We start from the raw sequence: 18,894 nt of genomic DNA on the forward strand, positions 1-18,894 counted from the left end.
CTGCTCTGCTCCCAGACCCGGTGAGAGAGAGACCCAACCGCCTGGTCAGGTGGGCACTCCTGAGGCTGCAGAGCGGAAGAGACCACCAACACTGCTCACCCCTGCCCACATCCCTGGCCCAAGAGGAAACTGTATAAGGCCTCTGGGCTCCCGTGGGGGAGGGCCCAGGAGCGGCAGGACCCCGCCGGACCCTGAAGGAAACAGACCGGATAAACAGTTCTCTGCACCCAAATCCCGTGGGAGGGAGAGCTAAACCTTCAGAGAGGCGGACAAGCCTGGGAAACCAGAAGAGACTGCTCCCTGCACACACATCTCGGACGCCAGAGGAAAAAGCCAAAGACCATCTGGAACCCTGGTGCACTGAAGCTCCCGGAAGGGGCGGCACAGGTCTTCCTGGTTGCTGCCGCTGCAGAGAGCCCGTGGGCAGCACCCCACGAGCGAACTTGAGCCTCGGGACCACAGGTAAGACCAACTTTTCTGCTGCAAGAAAGCTGCCTGGTGAACTCAAGACACAGGCCCACAGGAACAGCTGAAGACCTGTACAGAGGAAAAACCACACGCCCGAAAGCAGAACACTCTGTCCCCATAACTGACTGAAAGAGAGGAAAACAGGTCTACAGCACTCCTGACACACAGGCTTATAGGACAGTCTAGCCACTGTCAGAAACAGCAGAACAAAGTAACACTAGAGATAATCTGATGGCGAGAGGCAAGCGCAGGAACCCAAGCAACAGAAACCAAGACTACATGCCATCATCGGAGCCCAATTCTCCCACCAAAACAAACATGGAATATCCAAACACACCAGAAAAGCAAGATCTAGTTTCAAAATCATATTTGATCATGATGCTGGAGGACTTCAAGAAAGACATGAACACACTTAGGGAAGCACAGGAAAACATTAATAAACAAGTAAAAGCCTACAGAGAGGAATCGCAAAAATCCCTGAAAGAATTCCAGGAAAACACAATCAAACAGTTGAAGGAATTAAAAATGGAAATAGAAGCAATCAAGAAAGAACACATGGAAACAACCCTGGATATAGAAAACCAAAAGAAGAGACAAGGAGCTGTAGATAGAAGCCTAACCAACAGAATACAAGAGATGGAAGAGAGAATCTCGGGAGCAGAAGATTCCATAGAAATCATTGACTCAACTGTCAAAGATAATGTAAAGCGGAAAAAGCTACTGGTCCAAAACATACAGGAAATCCAGGACTCAATGAGAAGATCAAACCTAAGGATAATAGGTATAGAAGAGAGTGAAGACTCCCAGCTCAAAGGACCAGTAAATATCTTCAACAAAATCATAGAAGAAAACTTCCCTAACCTAAAAAAAGAGATACCCATAGACATACAAGAAGCCTACAGAACTCCAAATAGATTGGACCAGAAAAGAAACACCTCCCGTCACATAATTGTCAAAACACCAAACGCACAAAATAAAGAAAGAATATTAAAAGCAGTAAGGGAAAAAGGTCAAGTAACATATAAAGGCAGACCTATCAGAATCACACCAGACTTCTCGCCAGAAACTATGAAGGCCAGAAGATCCTGGACTGATGTCATACAGACACTAAGAGAACACAAATGCCAGCCCAGGTTACTGTATCCAGCAAAACTCTCAATTAACATTGATGGAGAAACCAAGATATTCCATGATAAAACCAAATTTACACAATATCTTTCTACAAATCCAGCACTACAAAGGATAATAAATGGTAAAGCCCAAAATAAGGAGGCAAGCTATACCCTAGAAGAAGCAAGAAACTAATCGTCTTGGCAACAAAACAAAGAGAATGAAAGCACACAAACATAACCTCACATCCAAATATGAATATAACGGGAAGCAATAATCACTATTCCTTAATATCTCTCAATATCAATGGCCTCAACTCCCCAATAAAAAGACATAGATTAACAAACTGGATATGCAACGAGGACCCTGCATTCTGCTGCCTACAGGAAACACACCTCAGAGACAAAGACAGACACTACCTCAGAGTGAAAGGCTGGAAAACAACTTTCCAAGCAAATGGTCAGAAGAAGCAAGCTGGAGTAGCCATTCTAATATCAAATAAAATCAATTTCCAACTAAAAGTCATCAAAAAAGATAAGGAAGGACACTTCATATTCATCAAAGGAAAAATCAACCAAGATGAACTCTCAATCCTAAATATCTATGCCCCAAATACAAGGGCACCTACATACGTAAAAGAAACCTTACTAAAGCTCAAAACACACATTGCACCTCACACAATAATAGTGGGAGATTTCAACACCCCACTCTCATCAATGGACAGATCATGGAAACATAAATTAAACAGTGATGTAGACAGACTAAGAGAAGTCATGAGCCAAATGGACTTAACGGATATTTATAGAACATTCTATCCTAAAGCAAAAGGATATACCTTCTTCTCAGCTCCTCATGGTACTTTCTCCAAAATTGACCATATAATTGGTCAAAAAACGGGCCTCAACAGGTACAGAAAGATAGAAATAATCCCATGCGTGCTATCGGACCACCACGGCCTAAAACTGGTCTTCAATAACAATAAGGGAAGAATGCCCACATATACGTGGAAATTGAACAATGCTCTACTCAATGATAACCTGGTCAAGGAAGAAATAAAGAAAGAAATTAAAAACTTTTTAGAATTTAATGAAAATGAAGATACAACATACTCAAACTTATGGGACACAATGAAAGCTGTGCTAAGAGGAAAACTCATAGCGCTGAGTGCCTGCAGAAAGAAACAGGAAAGAGCATATGTCAGCAGCTTGACAGCACACCTAAAAGCTCTAGAACAAAAAGAAGCAAATACACCTAGGAGGAGTAGAAGGCAGGAAATAATCAAACTCAGAGCTGAAATCAACCAAGTAGAAACAAAAAGGACCATAGAAAGAATCAACAGAACCAAAAGTTGGTTCTTTGAGAAAATCAACAAGATAGATAAACCCTTAGCCAGACTAACGAGAGGACACAGAGAGTGTGTCCAAATTAACAAAATCAGAAATGAAAAGGGAGACATAACTACAGATTCGGAGGAAATTCAAAAAATCATCAGATCTTACTATAAAAACCTATATTCAACAAAATTTGAAAATCTTCAGGAAATGGACAATTTCCTAGACAGATACCAGGTATCGAAGTTAAATCAGGAACAGATAAACCAGTTAAACAACCCCATAACTCCTAAGGAAATAGAAGCAGTCATTAAAGGTCTCCCAACCAAAAAGAGCCCAGGTCCAGACGGGTTTAGTGCAGAATTCTATCAAACCTTCATAGAAGACCTCATACCAATATTATCCAAACTATTCCACAAAATTGAAACAGATGGAGCCCTACCGAATTCCTTCTACGAAGCCACAATTACTCTTATACCTAAACCACACAAAGACACAACAAAGAAAGAGAACTTCAGACCAATTTCCCTTATGAATATCGACGCAAAAATACTCAATAAAATTCTGGCAAACCGAATTCAAGAGCACATCCAAACAATCATCCATCATGATCAAGTAGGCTTCATCCCAGGCATGCAGGGATGGTTTAATATACGGAAAACCATCAACGTGATCCATTATATAAACAAACTGAAAGAACAGAACCACATGATCATTTCATTAGATGCTGAGAAAGCATTTGACAAAATTCAACACCCCTTCATGATAAAAGTCCTGGAAAGAATAGGAATTCAAGGCCCATACCTAAACATAGTAAAAGCCATATACAGCAAACCAGTTGCTAACATTAAACTAAATGGAGAGAAACTTGAAGCAATCCCACTAAAATCAGGGACTAGACAAGGCTGCCCACTCTCTCCCTACTTATTCAATATAGTTCTTGAAGTTCTAGCCAGAGCAATCAGACAACAAAAGGAGATCAAAGGGATACAGATCGGAAAAGAAGAGGTCAAAATATCACTATTTGCAGATGACATGATAGTATATTTAAGTGATCCCAAAAGTTCCACCAGAGAACTACTAAAGCTGATAAACAACTTCAGCAAAGTGGCTGGGTATAAAATTAACTCAAATAAATCAGTTGCCTTCCTCTATACAAAAGAGAAACAAGCCGAGAAAGAAATTAGGGAAACGACACCCTTCATAATAGACCCAAATAATATAAAGTACCTCGGTGTGACTTTAACCAAGCAAGTAAAAGATCTGTACAATAAGAACTTCAAGACACTGAGGAAAGAAATTGAAGAAGACCTCAGAAGATGGAAAGATCTCCCATGCTCATGGATTGGCAGGATTAATATAGTAAAAATGGCCATTTTACCAAAAGCAATCTACAGATTCAATGCAATCCCCATCAAAATACCAATCCAATTCTTCAAAGAGTTAGACAGAACAATTTGCAAATTCATCTGGAATAACAAAAAACCCAGGATAGCTAAAGCTATCCTCAACAATAAAAGGACTTCAGGGGGAATCACTATCCCTGAACACAAGCAGTATTACAGAGCAATAGTGATAAAAACTGCATGGTATTGGTACAGAGACAGACAGATAGACCAATGGAATAGAATTGAAGACCCAGAAATGAACCCACACACCTATGGTCACTTGATTTTTGACAAAGGAGCCAAAACCATCAAATGGAAAAAAGATAGCATTTTCAGCAAATGGTGCTGGTTCAACTGGAGGGCAACATGTAGAAGAATGCAGATCGATCCATGCTTATCACCCTGTACAAAGCTTAAGTCCAAGTGGATCAAGGACCTCCACATCAAACCAGACACACTCAAACTAATAGAAGAAAAACTAGGGAAGCATCTGGAACACATGGGCACTGGAAAAAATTTCCTGAACAAAACACCAATGGCTTATGCTCTAAGATCAAGAATCGACAAATGGGATCTCATAAAACTGCAAAGCTTCTGTAAGGCAAAGGACACTGTGGTTAGGACAAAACGGCAACCAACAGATTGGGAAAAGATCTTTACCAATCCTACAACAGATAGAGGCCTTATATCCAAAATATACAAAGAACTCAAGAAGTTAGACCGCAGGGAAACAAATAACCCTATTAAAAAATGGGGTTCAGAGCTAAACAAAGAATTCACAGCTGAGGAATGCCGAATGGCTGAGAAACACCTAAAGAAATGTTCAACATCTTTAGTCATAAGGGAAATGCAAATCAAAACAACCCTGAGATTTCACCTCACACCAGTGCGATTGGCTAAGATCAAAAACTCAGGTGACAGCAGATGCTGGCGAGGATGTGGAGAAAGAGGAACACTCCTCCATTGTTGGTGGGATTGCAGACTGGTAAAACCATTCTGGAAATCAGTCTGGAGGTTCCTCAGAAAATTGGACATTGAACTGCCTGAGGATCCAGCTATACCTCTCTTGGGCATATACCCAAAAGATGCCTCAACATATAAAAGAGACACGTGCTCCACTATGTTCATCGCAGCCTTATTTATAATAGCCAGAAAATGGAAAGAACCCAGATGCCCTTCAACAGAGGAATGGATACAGAAAATGTGGTACATCTACACAATGGAATATTACTCAGCTATCAAAAACAACGAGTTTATGAAATTCGTAGGCAAATGGTTGGAACTGGAAAATATCATCCTGAGTGAGCTAACCCAATCACAGAAAGACATACATGGTATGCACTCATTGATAAGTGGCTATTAGCCCAAATGCTTGAATTACCCTAGATCCCTAGAACAAACGAAACTCAAGACGGATGATCAAAATGTGAATGCTTCACTCCTTCTTTAAATGAGGAAAAAGAATACCCTTGGCAGGGAAGGGAGAGGCAAAGATTAAAACAGAGACTGAACGAACACCCATTCAGAGCCTGCCCCACATGTGGCCCATACATATACAGCCACCCAATTAGACAAGATGGATGAAGCAAAGAAGTGCAGACCGACAGGAGCCGGATGTAGATCGCTCCTGAGAGACACAGCCAGAATACAGCAAATATAGAGGCGAATGCCAGCAGCAAACCACTGAACTGAGAATAGGTCCCCTATTGAAGGAATCAGAGAAAGAACTGGAAGAGCTTGAAGGGACTCGAGACCCCAAAAGTACAACAATGCCAAGCAACCAGAGCTTCCAGGGACTAAGCCACTACCTAAAGACTATACATGGACTGACCCTGGACTCTGACCCCATAGGTAGCAATGAATATCCTAGTAAGAGCACCAGTGGAAGGGGAAGCCCTGGGTCCTGCTAAGACTGAACCCCCAGTGAACTAGTCTATGGGGGGAGGGCGGCAATGGGGGGAGGGTTGGGAGGGGAACACCCATAAGGAAGGGGAGGGGGGAGGGGGATGTTTGCCCGGAAACCGGGAAAGGGAATAACACTCGAAATGTATATAAGAAATACTCAAGTTAATAAAAAAAAAAAAAAAAACAATTCTTCTAAATAATTGTTTTTTTAAAAAGAAAGCATATATTATATCATACTTTCCCAAAGTAACAAGATGGTTATGGCTGGGAAAGGGAATAAGGGTAAGGAATTAGGCAGAAAGGGACAGGAAAGAAAGGAGGAAAGAAACACATCTGATGTCTGCTTCCAACATTCATGTCAGAGTTTTATATTTAAAAAAAAAGGTAAGTTTATTTATTAGCTCTAGAAAGAAGGAAATACACCCAACAGGAGTAGATGGCAAGAAGTAATCAAATTCAGGGCTAAAATCAATCAAGTAGAAACAAAAAGAACTATACAAAGAATCAACAAAAGCAGGAGCTGGTTCTTTGAGAAAAGCAACAAGACAGATAAACCCTTAGCCAGACTAACCAGAGGGCACAGAGAGTGTATCCAAATAAAAATAATCAGAAATGAAATGGGAGACATAACAACAGAATCTGAGAAAATTCAAAAAATCATCAGATCCTACTACAAAAGCCTATACTCAACAAAACATATAAATCTGGATGAAACGAACAATTTTCGAGATATATACCAAGTAACAAAGTTAAATTAGGATCAGATAAGCCATTTAAACAGTCCCATAACTCCTAAAGAAATAGAAGCAGTAATTAAAAGTCTCCCAACCAAATAAAGCCCTGGACCAGACAGGTTTAGTACAGAATTCTATCAGATCTTCATAGAAGACCTCATACCAATACTGCCCAATGTATTCCACAAAATAGAAACAGAAGGAGCACTACCCAATTCCTTCTATGATGCCACAACTATGCTAATACCTAAACCACACAAAGACCCAAAGAAGAAAGAGAACTTCAGACTAATTTCCCTTATGAATATCGACACAAAAATATTCAATAAAATTCTCATAAACTGAATCCAAGAACATATCAAACCGATCATCCATCATGATCCAGTAGGCTTCCTCCCAGGTATGCAGGGATGGTTCAATATATGGAAATCCATCAACATAATCCACTATATAAACAAACTCAAAGAACCACATGATCCATCTCATTAGATGCTGAGAAAGCATTTGATAAAATTCAACACCCCTTCATGTTAAAAGTCTTGGAAAGGTCAGGAATTCAAGGCGCATACCTAAACATAGTAAAAGCAACATACAGCAAACCAGTAGCCAACATCAAACTAAATGGTGAGAAACTTGAAGCAATCCCACTAAAATCAGAGACAGGGCTGCCCACTCTCTCCCTACTTATTCAACATAGTACTCGAAGTTCTAGCCAGAGCAATTAGACAAGAAAAGGAGGTCAAAGGGATACAAATTGGAAAGGAAGAAGTCAAAATATCACTATTTGAAGATGATATGATAGCTTATTTAAGTGACCCCAAAAGTACCACCAGAGAACTACTAAGCCTGATAAACAATTTCAGCAAAGTGGCTGGATATAAAATTAACTCAAACAAATCAGTAGCCTTCCTCTACTCAAAGGATAAACAGGCTGAGAAAGAAATTAGGGAAATGACACCCTTCACAATAGTCACAAATAGCATAAAATACCTCGGTGTGACTCTCACCAAGCAAGTGACAAGAACTTCAAGTCTCTGAAGAAAGAAATTGAGGAAGATCTCAGAAGATGGAAAGATCTCCCATGTTCATGGATTGGCAGGATTAATATTGTAAAAATGGCCATTTTGCCAAAAAGCAATCTACAGAGTCAATGCAATCCCCTTCAAAATTCCTACTCAATTCCTCATAGTTAAAAAGAGCAATTTGCAAATTCATCTGGAATAACAAAAAATCCAGGAGAGCAAAAACTATCCTCAACAATAAAAGAACTTCTGGAGGAATCACTATTCCTGACCTCAAGCTGTATTACAGAGCAATAACTATTTAAAAAAAAAAACTATAAGGTATTGGTACAGAGACAGGCAGGTCCATCAATGGAATATGAACCCACACACCTATGTTCACTTGATCTTTGACAAAAGAGCTAAAACCATCCAGTGGAAAAAAGAAAGCATTTTCAATAAATGGTGCTGGTTCAACTGGAGGTCAGCATGTAGAAGAATGCAGATCAATCCATTCTTATGGCCCTGTACAAAGCTTAAGTCCAAGTGGATCAAGGACCTCCACATAAAGCAAAATACGCTCAAACTAATAGACAAAAAAGTGGGGAAGCATCTGGAACACATGGGCACTGGGGAAAATTTCCTGAACAGAAACCAATGGCTTATTCCCTAAGATGAACAATAGACAAATGGGACCTCATAAAATTGCAAAGCTTCTGTAAGGCAAAAGACACTGTCATTAGGACAAAACAGCAACCAAGAGATTGGGAAAAGATCTTTACCAATCCTATACCCAATAGAGGGCTCATATCCAATATATACAAAGAACGCAAGAAGTTAGACTCCAAAGAGTCAAATAACCCTATTAAAAATGGGGTACAAAGCTAAACAAAGAATTCTCACCTGAGGAATATCAAATGGCTGAGAGGCACCTAAAAAAATGTTCAATATCCTTAGTCATCAGGGAAATGCAGATCAAAACAACCCTGAGATTCCACCTCAGACCAGTCAGAATAGCTGAGATCAAAAACTCAGGCTGAGATGCTGGAGAGGATGTGGAGAAAGAGGAACACTCCTCCATTGTTGGTGGGATTGCAGACTGGTACAACCATTCTGGAAATCAGTCTGGAGGTTCCTCATAAAATTGGACATGGTACTACCTGAGTACCCAGCTATACCTCTCTTGGGCACATACCCAAATGATGCTCCAACATACAACAAGCACACATGCCCACTATCTTCTTAGCAGCCTTATTTATAATAGCCAGAAACTGGAAAGAACCCAGATGCCCTTCAACAGAGGAATGGATACAGAAAATGTGGTATATCTACACAATGGAGTACTACTCTGCTATCAAAAACAATGACTTCATGAAATTTATAGGCACATGGATGGAACTAGAAAATATCATCCCGAGTGAGGTAACCCAATCACAAAAAAACACCCATGGTATGTACTTACTGAGTGGATATTAGTCCAAAAGCTCTAATTACCCAAGATACAATCCACAGACCACATGAAGCTCAAGAAGAAGGAAGACCAAAGTGCAGATGCTTCAGTCCTTCTTAAAGGGGGGAACAAAAATATTCATAGGAGGAGATATGGAGACAAAGTTTTGAGCATTCTGAAGGAATGGCCATTCAGAGTCTGCCCCACCTGGGGATCCACCCCATATTTATACAGTCACCAAATCTAGACAATATTGATGAAGCCAGGAAGTGCATGCTGGCAAGGGCCTGATATAGCTGTCTCCTGAGAGTCTCAGCCGAGCATAACAAATACAGAGGTGAATGCTACCAGCAAACCAGTGAACTGAGAACCAGATCCCCATTGGAGGAGTTAGAGAGGTTTGAAGGAGCTGAAGGGGCTTGCAACCCCATAAGAACAACAATACCAACCAACCAGCGCTCCCAGGGACTAAACCAACACCCAAAGAGTACACATGGACTGACCCATGGCTCCAGCTGCATATGTAGCAGAGGGTGGCCTTGTTGGGCACCAATGGGAAGAGAAGCCCTTGGTCCTGCCAAGGTTGGACTCCCATCCCCACCCCCAGTGTAGGGGAATGCCAGGGTAGGAAGGCGGGTGGTTTGAGAGGGGGAACACTCTTATAGGAGGGGAATGGGATAGGTGGCTTATGGACTGTCAACCAGGAAAGGAAATAACATTTAAATGTAAATAAAAATATCTAATAAAAAAAGGGAATGTTCAACATCCTCAGTCATCAGGGAAATGCAACCAATCAGACGCCCAGAGCTCCCACCATTCCAAGAGTACACAGTGATGGACCTATGGCTCCAGCCACATATGTAGTAGAGGATGGCCTTGTTGGGCATCAATGAGAGAAGAGGCCCTTGGTCCTGTTGAGGCTTGATCCCTCAGTGTAGGGGAATGTCAGAGCTGGGAGGTGGGAGGGAGTGGTTGTGGGGAGCTCCCTCACAGAAGCAGGGGAAGTTAGTGGGTCTCTGGAGGGGAAATCAGGAAAGGGAATAACATTTAAAATATAAATGAAAATATCCACTAAAAGAAAAATTAGAAATTAAAAAAACTTTTTATAATCCAAAATTCAGTACCACTCTAGCTGTTCTAACAGTCATCTGCTATGTGTAGAAGAGCAAATGATCTGAATACGTAAGGAGCCCAGTGTTCCCGGATGTGAATGGCTGAGTGAGGTATCACTCTGTCTTCCTGTTTATACTCAACCACTAGGAACAATGCCACTATGATGTAGTTAGTGCCACACTTTTCACAGCTTTACTTTCATTCAATGACTTCACTGTTTTAAAAATTCCTAACTATATAAGTTTAAGTACTAGTAGTGTTTCTCTGTGAAAGAGAGCTGTTATGAAATACCTGCTGTTTAAAAAAGCTCCATTCAGTCATGTCTTAAAAGTACTGTGGCTATAAATTCAATGTCATGGAAATAATACTTATCAAATAAGGAGTCAAACAAACATGTAACAATGTTATATATGATTAACTAACAAAAACATAAGCAGAAATCTGAAGGAACCTGTCCCCTGAAATTCCTTCTCCAAGCAATGATTCAGCATGCATGGGGAGTTTTCACAATGCTGCTACAGTGAATAACAAGAATCAGCAGCATTTAAAACTGGTACCTTAGGGACTGGGGATTTAGCTCAGTGGTAGAGCGCTTACCTAGGAAGCGCAAGGCCCTGGGTTCGGTCCCCAGCTCCGAAAAAAAGAACCAAAAAAAAAAAAAAAATAGTAAAAAACTGGTACCTTAGGAGTCAAGATGCCAGAAGAAAGATGAGAAACAGAAATAGCAAACTATTAAAAAATGCATCTTTAAGGGTTTTAGAGGTTCAAAGTTATCAGACAGAGTATAAGTTAAAAATGAGTGCGCTTATAAACGTCTAACCTGGAGTTTTCTCAGTAAAACAGAAAACTGTAAAGAACAAGGGGACTGACAGCACAGCTCAGCAGGTACAGGCACACTGCAGCAGGACTGCAAACCTGAGTGAGTCCTTAGGACCCACAAGGTGGCAGGAGAGAACAGTTCCTCTTATAACCAAAAGTTGTCCTCTGAATTGCTCGTGTATACTGTGACCCCTAAAACGCACAAATAAAATGAAATGAGTAATATGAAAGAAAAGAACATTTGAGAACTCAAAAGCACATGAATAGAATTGACAGAAAATCTAGTACCACACAGACAACAAGAACAACAACAACAAAAAGAGAGAAACTACAGAAACATAAAAATACCTTTAAAAAAAAAAGAACAATATTAGGTCATAAAATGTAAAGTATATACACGAAAGTTTTTTCCAAGGTTTTTTTTTTTTTTTTTTTTTTTTTTTTGGTTCTTTTTTTCGGAGCTGGGGACCGAACCCAGGGCCTTGCGCTTCCTAGGTAAGCGCTCTACCACTGAGCTAAATCCCCAGCCCCTTTTCCAAGGTTTTAATTGTCCCATTATACAAGATCAGAAAGAATACCTCAGACAAATTAGCAGAAGAGTTAGTGGCTAAGAACTTCCTGGATCGATGAAAGGCATCTATAAATATCTCTAACAAACATGGAGCCCAGATGAAATGAAAAGGGAAAGAGGGGGGAAAAGAAAAGAAACACAAACACACTTCAAGTTTTAAAAAAACAAAGGAGATCTAAAAGAAGCTAAGGGATAGGATATTACCTCCCCAATTCAAGACATTCTAACATGCATCTTAGTCATTTCAGGGCAAACTCGAAGGCAAAGGAATGACATCTTGGGAGGGATTAACAAACTAAAGCCTGGCATAGAACTTTCCACTTGAAAAAAAACTTCAAATATACAAGCCAAATAAATAACTTTTCATCCAAATCTAAGGCATTAATGAATGAATAATAGTAACAGTAACAGAGACGACAACAGAACATGCACATACTATCATTCAACCCGAAAAGGGTCATAAACACCACAATGTGGGTGAGCCTTGAAAACGTAAGACAGCCAAAAGAAAAATACTTTATGAGTCCACTTAACTACTTCAACACAATTTCACACTAAGGACACAGCTCTGCCTGAAGCACAATTAAAACCTAACTGCTAGCTAGGGAAGAGGAATAAGTTAGCTTAAAGACATTACATTTTCTTAGGAAAACAATATTAATACACTTAAAGGAATGCATTATGAAAGCATTTTAAGAAAGTAATTAGTGCTCTTTTGTTAACGCAAAAATTAAGAGAATTTTAATTTCTTTATCCTGGAGTCTCTTTTTCAGACTCAACTATTGCCTTTAATACAAATCTCAAAACCCTTCCTTAAGAAATTAGGACCATAGTTGGATGTGGTGGTGCATGTCTTTTAATCTCAGCACTTAGGAATCAGAGATGTGTTTATCTCTATGAATCCAAGACAAATTTGGTCTACAAAGCAAGTTGTAAGCCAGCCAGGGCTACACAGTACTACTCTGTCTCAAAAAAAAAAAAAAAAAAAAGAGGAAGAGAAAAAGAAGAAATTATGACTCTAGGAAATTTTGGTAAAGTCAAACATTTTTTTCCTCAGACTACCTGGCAACTAGAAATGAATAAAATCAATTAATCACTCCTATATTTAGTGTCTTTATAACAGATCTGAACTTTGAGATGCTTTGGCATCCATTTAAATCATATGAAATGGATAGACCTACAATATGTTTATTAAAATCAATCTTTCATTCCTAGAGGGAAAAAGTAATCATTTATTTTCAAACTAGACTGTGGATCATCTGTTCTTAAAACTTTACATGTCAACCACAATTATTAAAATGAAATCATAGACAGTGAGTTTACTAAAGTTTAATAGCCTCCTTGGCACTCATTTGTAATGATCTGATCAAGCTAACATATATGCAATTTTATAGAAGCAAGGTATCTAGAAAATAAAGAATGACGTCAGAATTATCTTTTATGGCTGACTGTTATGCAATCAATGATCTTCCATCTAAAAATGGCAATGACTGTTTCTGTGTGGCAGGATGTATAATGTTCCATGGGAAATGGGCTTCTCCATGCTATCAGGCCGATGATAATCAGCACACTTTCTCTCAAACCCTTCTTTTTATTTTTCAAATGCTTACTTTCCTTGCATAAGTTTCAAATGCATAAGTTCCTTTAAGACTTAGAAATTCCAAAACTAACTCAAAATTAAACTATCTTAAAAAATAAAAGTCATTTTTTTCTTCATTTAATGACACCTGTTAGCCATGCAGAATTGTTTACTTTATGCTTTAAAGAACAAAACGATCCAACTTACAGTTTGATGATGAAAGCTAGTGTAGCTCTATAGTTCTAATCATTTTGCTTTATTGAGATGCTTATTAAATTTTGCAAAGTAAATAAGTCTGTTCAAGATTTCTGTTTCAGAAGATTCTTATCACTATTAATCTTACCAATTTAAAATTATTTAAAGTCTACAGCTCCAGAATAATCTCCAGAGTTAATTTTTGAACTGGTAATCTATTACTTCCGAGAATTCTGCTATATTTAAAACTGAGGGTTCCCAGATATTAAATGATGATCCGAACTTTACAAATTGTATCATTAATGCTGATGCTTCACTGTGACTCATTTGAAATTTTGCCATGTCGTTTATCTAAAGACTTAAATTCACACTATGCTAGAATAAACTATTTCATCATCCCCTTACCAGCTAAAAGCACATCAAGTGACAGGGGGAAACCTTGCAACATATTTAGAATAAGAAGGATCATACGATATGTTCATATCAAAATTCCTGACAGTAATGTTCAATTTAAATAAAAACAACTGCGGTGGAAAAAAACAAATAAACAAAAACCACATACACCAAACTGGAGCACTTCTAACTAGAATTTCCTAACTATATGCAAACATTTTAAATATATTTTAAAATATAACAATATTTGGTCAATATGTTTGAGCAAAACTAGAATTGTTTTATATGTACTAAATAACTCTAGAATTTACCTATCACTTTCCTTTAAAGCTTAAGATTATATTTTATTTCCATTAATTTTTATTTTAAATACAAATGCTACTTTTGCTTTCATTCATTTTCAGAAGACTTAGAAATTTATAACCTGTGCTTCCTTTTTCATGTTATCAAACTTAGCAGCAGAATATAGAGAAATTATTAACAGAGCATCCTCCAACAGCTGGCTCTGCACAAACTTCTTGCACTCTTAACTCTTGCTTTCCTGTTGGTATCATTAAATAATAGAAAATTCACACTTACATGCCATTTTACAAGTGTAATATTTTGGTAAAAATACAACCTTTAAAAATGAAAATATAAGCTATATATCACTGTGTTGGGTAGACTTTAATTGGAAAAATCTTATTTTAAAATTCTTTCATCAAAATAGAAACAGAAATAGAATGGCATTTCAATAAACAAATGCCAAAAGTAACTTCAATCCCCAAATCTGGTTTATCAAGCAACATTCAAGAAATTTATGTAGTAATGCTTAAAAGGCATAAAAATGAAATTATTATATACAAAAGGGAAAAAGTTAACGCCTAAGAAAGATCAATGTATCTATGGTACCATTTTTAGTCCTCATTCAAGGGTGATCAGGATGAAGCAGTCAATACAATTCTTCATTTATTTGATTTATTTAATACCACTAATTTAAATATACACCTATAATGGAGTAAATGACTATATTTTAAAGAAAAATCTAACTACAATATATGCCCACTTAGAAGAATGGATGTTCATATTAACATTTTAAACACAAAACTGTTAAATCCTGAAATCTGACCTCTACAAAACAAAAGCAGTTTAAAAATACATGGAAACAAAGAAGGGAAATGAAAGAAAAGAAAGTGCAAAGTCTATATTTAACTGGCTGTTCAGTCATTAGAAAGGTGCCCCATAACCACCATATGTTACTCAAATATGTTATCACACCTACAATTTCATCATATGTCTCCCAAGAAATTAATTAGCTCTAACTTTTTCAACTTTGACAAAAACGTCTGCATCAGTCAGATTACTAGCTGTTGCAAACATTTCAAAATTCAAAGCTTTCTTCAGCTTGTATTTAACCTTTTAATTACTATTAATCATTTAGCAACATTTAGAACAGCATTCATTAGACAGATGTCTATTTCTAGAATTTTGAATAATGTAAATTCATTTACACTTTTATCTATTCTTGGCGCATATTTGCTTGGTGATTTTACAAAGTAAAACTAAAGTTTAAAAACCATCATTTTACAGCTCAAGTAAAGAAGAAAATAACCAGAAATGTTCATGTTCTCTTAAACAAAACAATGCCCCAACATTGTTTAAATAAGTTACAGTGTTAATGATCGCAATGACTACAAAATGTAGACTGAAAAGTCCTCTAATTTCTATGAAGTGTGTGACAGACTTTATAATAAACTACAGTGATAGGAAGAACTGCAAGTGACTGAGAAAAATATGTTCATAACATACCCATTAACCATCAGACTAAAAAAACACTCCATCCTGATTGATCCTAAATCAGAGTTAGGCTACTATCAAACATGTAAAGTGGCTTTCATTTCCATCAGTGTATATAAATTACCTTGTTAAGCCATCGGTGATTTCTTATGTGTTCATTCTGAAAATATTAGACTGTGGGATTCTAATCATATTTTCACTGTTTGCTGGTAATTAAGGTAAACAATTTTCTCTACAAGCTCATATGAGCAATGAATAAGTTCCACAAATCTTTGCTCTGATAGTAAATAATAAATTATATAGAATATTAGTAGTGCTAACTGCAAACGCCCACTGATTCCTTTAAATTGAAGAGCATAGCCAACAAAGCTTACTTATCTTCTACAAGGCCTCACAAAATAAAACAAAACAAAATAAAATAAAATAAAAAATAAAACTGAATGTTCATTTCAATTACTTCATGTAGGAAAGTAACAGATAATCTAAAACATAATTTCTACTTTAAAAGTATTAAAATTAAATTTCACTACTGTGGCTGAAGCAAATGTTCAAATTAATAAAAATGAGGACAGCCTCATAGATGGCAATAATTCCCTGCTGATAACTTCTCTTCCTTTTTGCAGCTACCCAGGTAAAAGTACTGGTGATGTGCACTATTGTTTGGTGGAGAAGACTCTTAGAGGATAGCGAGATGGCTTAGTGGACAACATGTGAGCAAAGCTTGACAACAGGTCCATCCCCTCGGGATCCCCATAATAGAAGGAGAGAACCTATTCCCATCAGTTGTCCTGTGGTATTCACATGCACACTACAATAGACACACACACACACACACACACACACACACACACACACACAGAGAGAGAGAGAGAGTCAGTAAATAAAATGTTTTCAAATTAGATTTTAAAAAGAACTTTAGACATGCTCTATGAAGTTTTCAACAGCCTCTCCCAAAAGCCAAAGGTGCCTGCCTCTTTATATTTCCTAATTCCATCTTTTAAATACAGAAATGGGAAAGTGGGGGTCTAGAGAGGAGGCTCAGTAGTTAAGAGCACTTGCTACTTGATCTTGCAGAAGACCTGAGATCGATTCCTAGCACCCACATTCCAGAAGATTCACTCCTTCATTCATATATATATTTCACATATGTATGTGTGTGTGTGTGTGTGTGTGTGTGTGTGTGTGTGTGTGTGTGTGTGTGAAATTAACAGAACAAAGAATATCACATGCATATTAGTCAGAAGATCTGGGCAAGTCCTGCATGGTGACCAGAAGAAGCATAGTGATGTGTCACAGGAAAGACAGAAGAGGATACATTAACCAAAACCGAGAGTCTCTGCTTTGAGGATATAAATGAATGAGATATTTCATAAATGAATAACAATGAGACATCCATAAACAGGATATAAATATTAGATTACAACACTTAGAGAAGTCACTTTCTATAATGGGAACTACAGTGTGATTACTGGATGCCACTAAAGACCATTTTTTACAGGGCTTGTCCCCAGATGGCACTACTGGTAAGTGCTAGCAAGCTCCAGGAGCCTAATGAGAAGTCCTTCGGTGAGTGGGATGTGTGTTTCACAGTAGGATGTGGAATTCTAGTCCCATTCTCATTGGTCCATGGTTTTCCAGGTAAACAATTCTCTCCACAGCCCTTTCATCATGTGAGATACCTTGATCAGATGGGGGAATGCATGTGGCTGCTGAGTCTCAGGCTACAACCTTCCTCCTGAATGAGACTGAAGGCAAGTCCTTTCTCTTGTAAGTGTTTCAGGTATTTTGTTACAATGATGTAAAGCTAACACACTACACTTTAAGAAGCAGTTGGAACACACTGACTCATAGGCAAAGTGTATAGCCAAACAGCAGAAAAGCCAAAAATTTAGAGAGCCAAAGCAGCTCAGAATTTAGTAAGAAATGGCTCTCTTCGTATCTTATGGATAGTGTTAGAATAAAATAGCACTCCAATGAGGAGATGCATCTGGAATGTAAAATATGAGGAAGTCAGGTAAGGTGTACATTTGAGTAGGAAACAAATAAAAAAACAAAATTATCAAGTCCTAGTAAATTACTATTAATTACAAAAATGAGTATTTGGAATAAGAAGAAGAATATATTACTCCAGGATCTAAAAATGGGAATAGAAACAATAAAGAAATCACAAAAGAAGACAACCCGGGAGATAGAAACCTAGGAGAGAGGTCAGGAGTCACAGATGCAAGCATCGCCAACAGAAAACAAAGGAGAAGAGAGAATCTCCAGGGCAGAAAATACCATAGAAATCATCGACACAACAGTCATAGAAAATGCAAGATGCAAAAAGCTCCTAAACCCAAAACATCCAGTAATTCAGGACACAATGAGAAGACCAAGCCTAGGGACAATAGGAATAGAAGAGAGTGAAGACTCCCAACTTAAAAGGCCAGTAAACATCTTCAACAAAATTATAGAAGAAAACTTCCCAACCTAAAGAAAGAGATGCCCCTGGAAAAAATTTCCTGAACAAAACACCAATGGCTTATGCTCTAAGATCAAGAATCGACAAATGGGATCTCATAAAACTGCAAAGCTTCTGTAAGGCAAAGGACACTGTGGTTAGGACAAAACGGCAACCAACAGATTGGGAAAAGATCTTTACCAATCCTACAACAGATAGAGGCCTTATATCCAAAATATACAAAGAACTCAAGAAGTTAGACCGCAGGGAGACAAATACCCTATTAAAAAATGGGGTTCAGAGCTAAACAAACAATTCACAGCTGAGGAATGCTGAATGGCTGAGAAACACCTAAAGAAATGTTCAACATCTTTAGTCATGAGGGAAATGCAAATCAAAACAACCCTGAGATTTCACCTCACACCAGTGAGAATGGCTAAGATCAAAAACTCAGGTGACAGCAGATGCTGGCGAGGATGCGGACAAAGAGGAACACTCCTCCATTGTTGGTGGGATTGCAGACTGGTACAACCATTCTGGAAATCAGTCTGGAGGTTCCTCAGAAAATTGGACATTGAACTGCCTGAGGATCCAGCTATACCTCTCTTGGGCATATAC

General features: G+C 38.2%; 1 protein-coding gene across 11 annotated transcripts in view; it reads right to left on the reverse strand.

The window, feature by feature from the left end:
• The window catches only part of Akt3 (AKT serine/threonine kinase 3), a 282,222-nt gene that overhangs the window by 211,541 nt on the left and 51,787 nt on the right, over positions 1-18,894 (reverse strand). The window lies entirely within an intron of this gene.

Source organism: Rattus norvegicus, chromosome 13 (assembly GCF_036323735.1).
Source record: "Rattus norvegicus strain BN/NHsdMcwi chromosome 13, GRCr8, whole genome shotgun sequence".
Classification (NCBI taxonomy): Eukaryota; Metazoa; Chordata; class Mammalia; order Rodentia; family Muridae; genus Rattus; species Rattus norvegicus.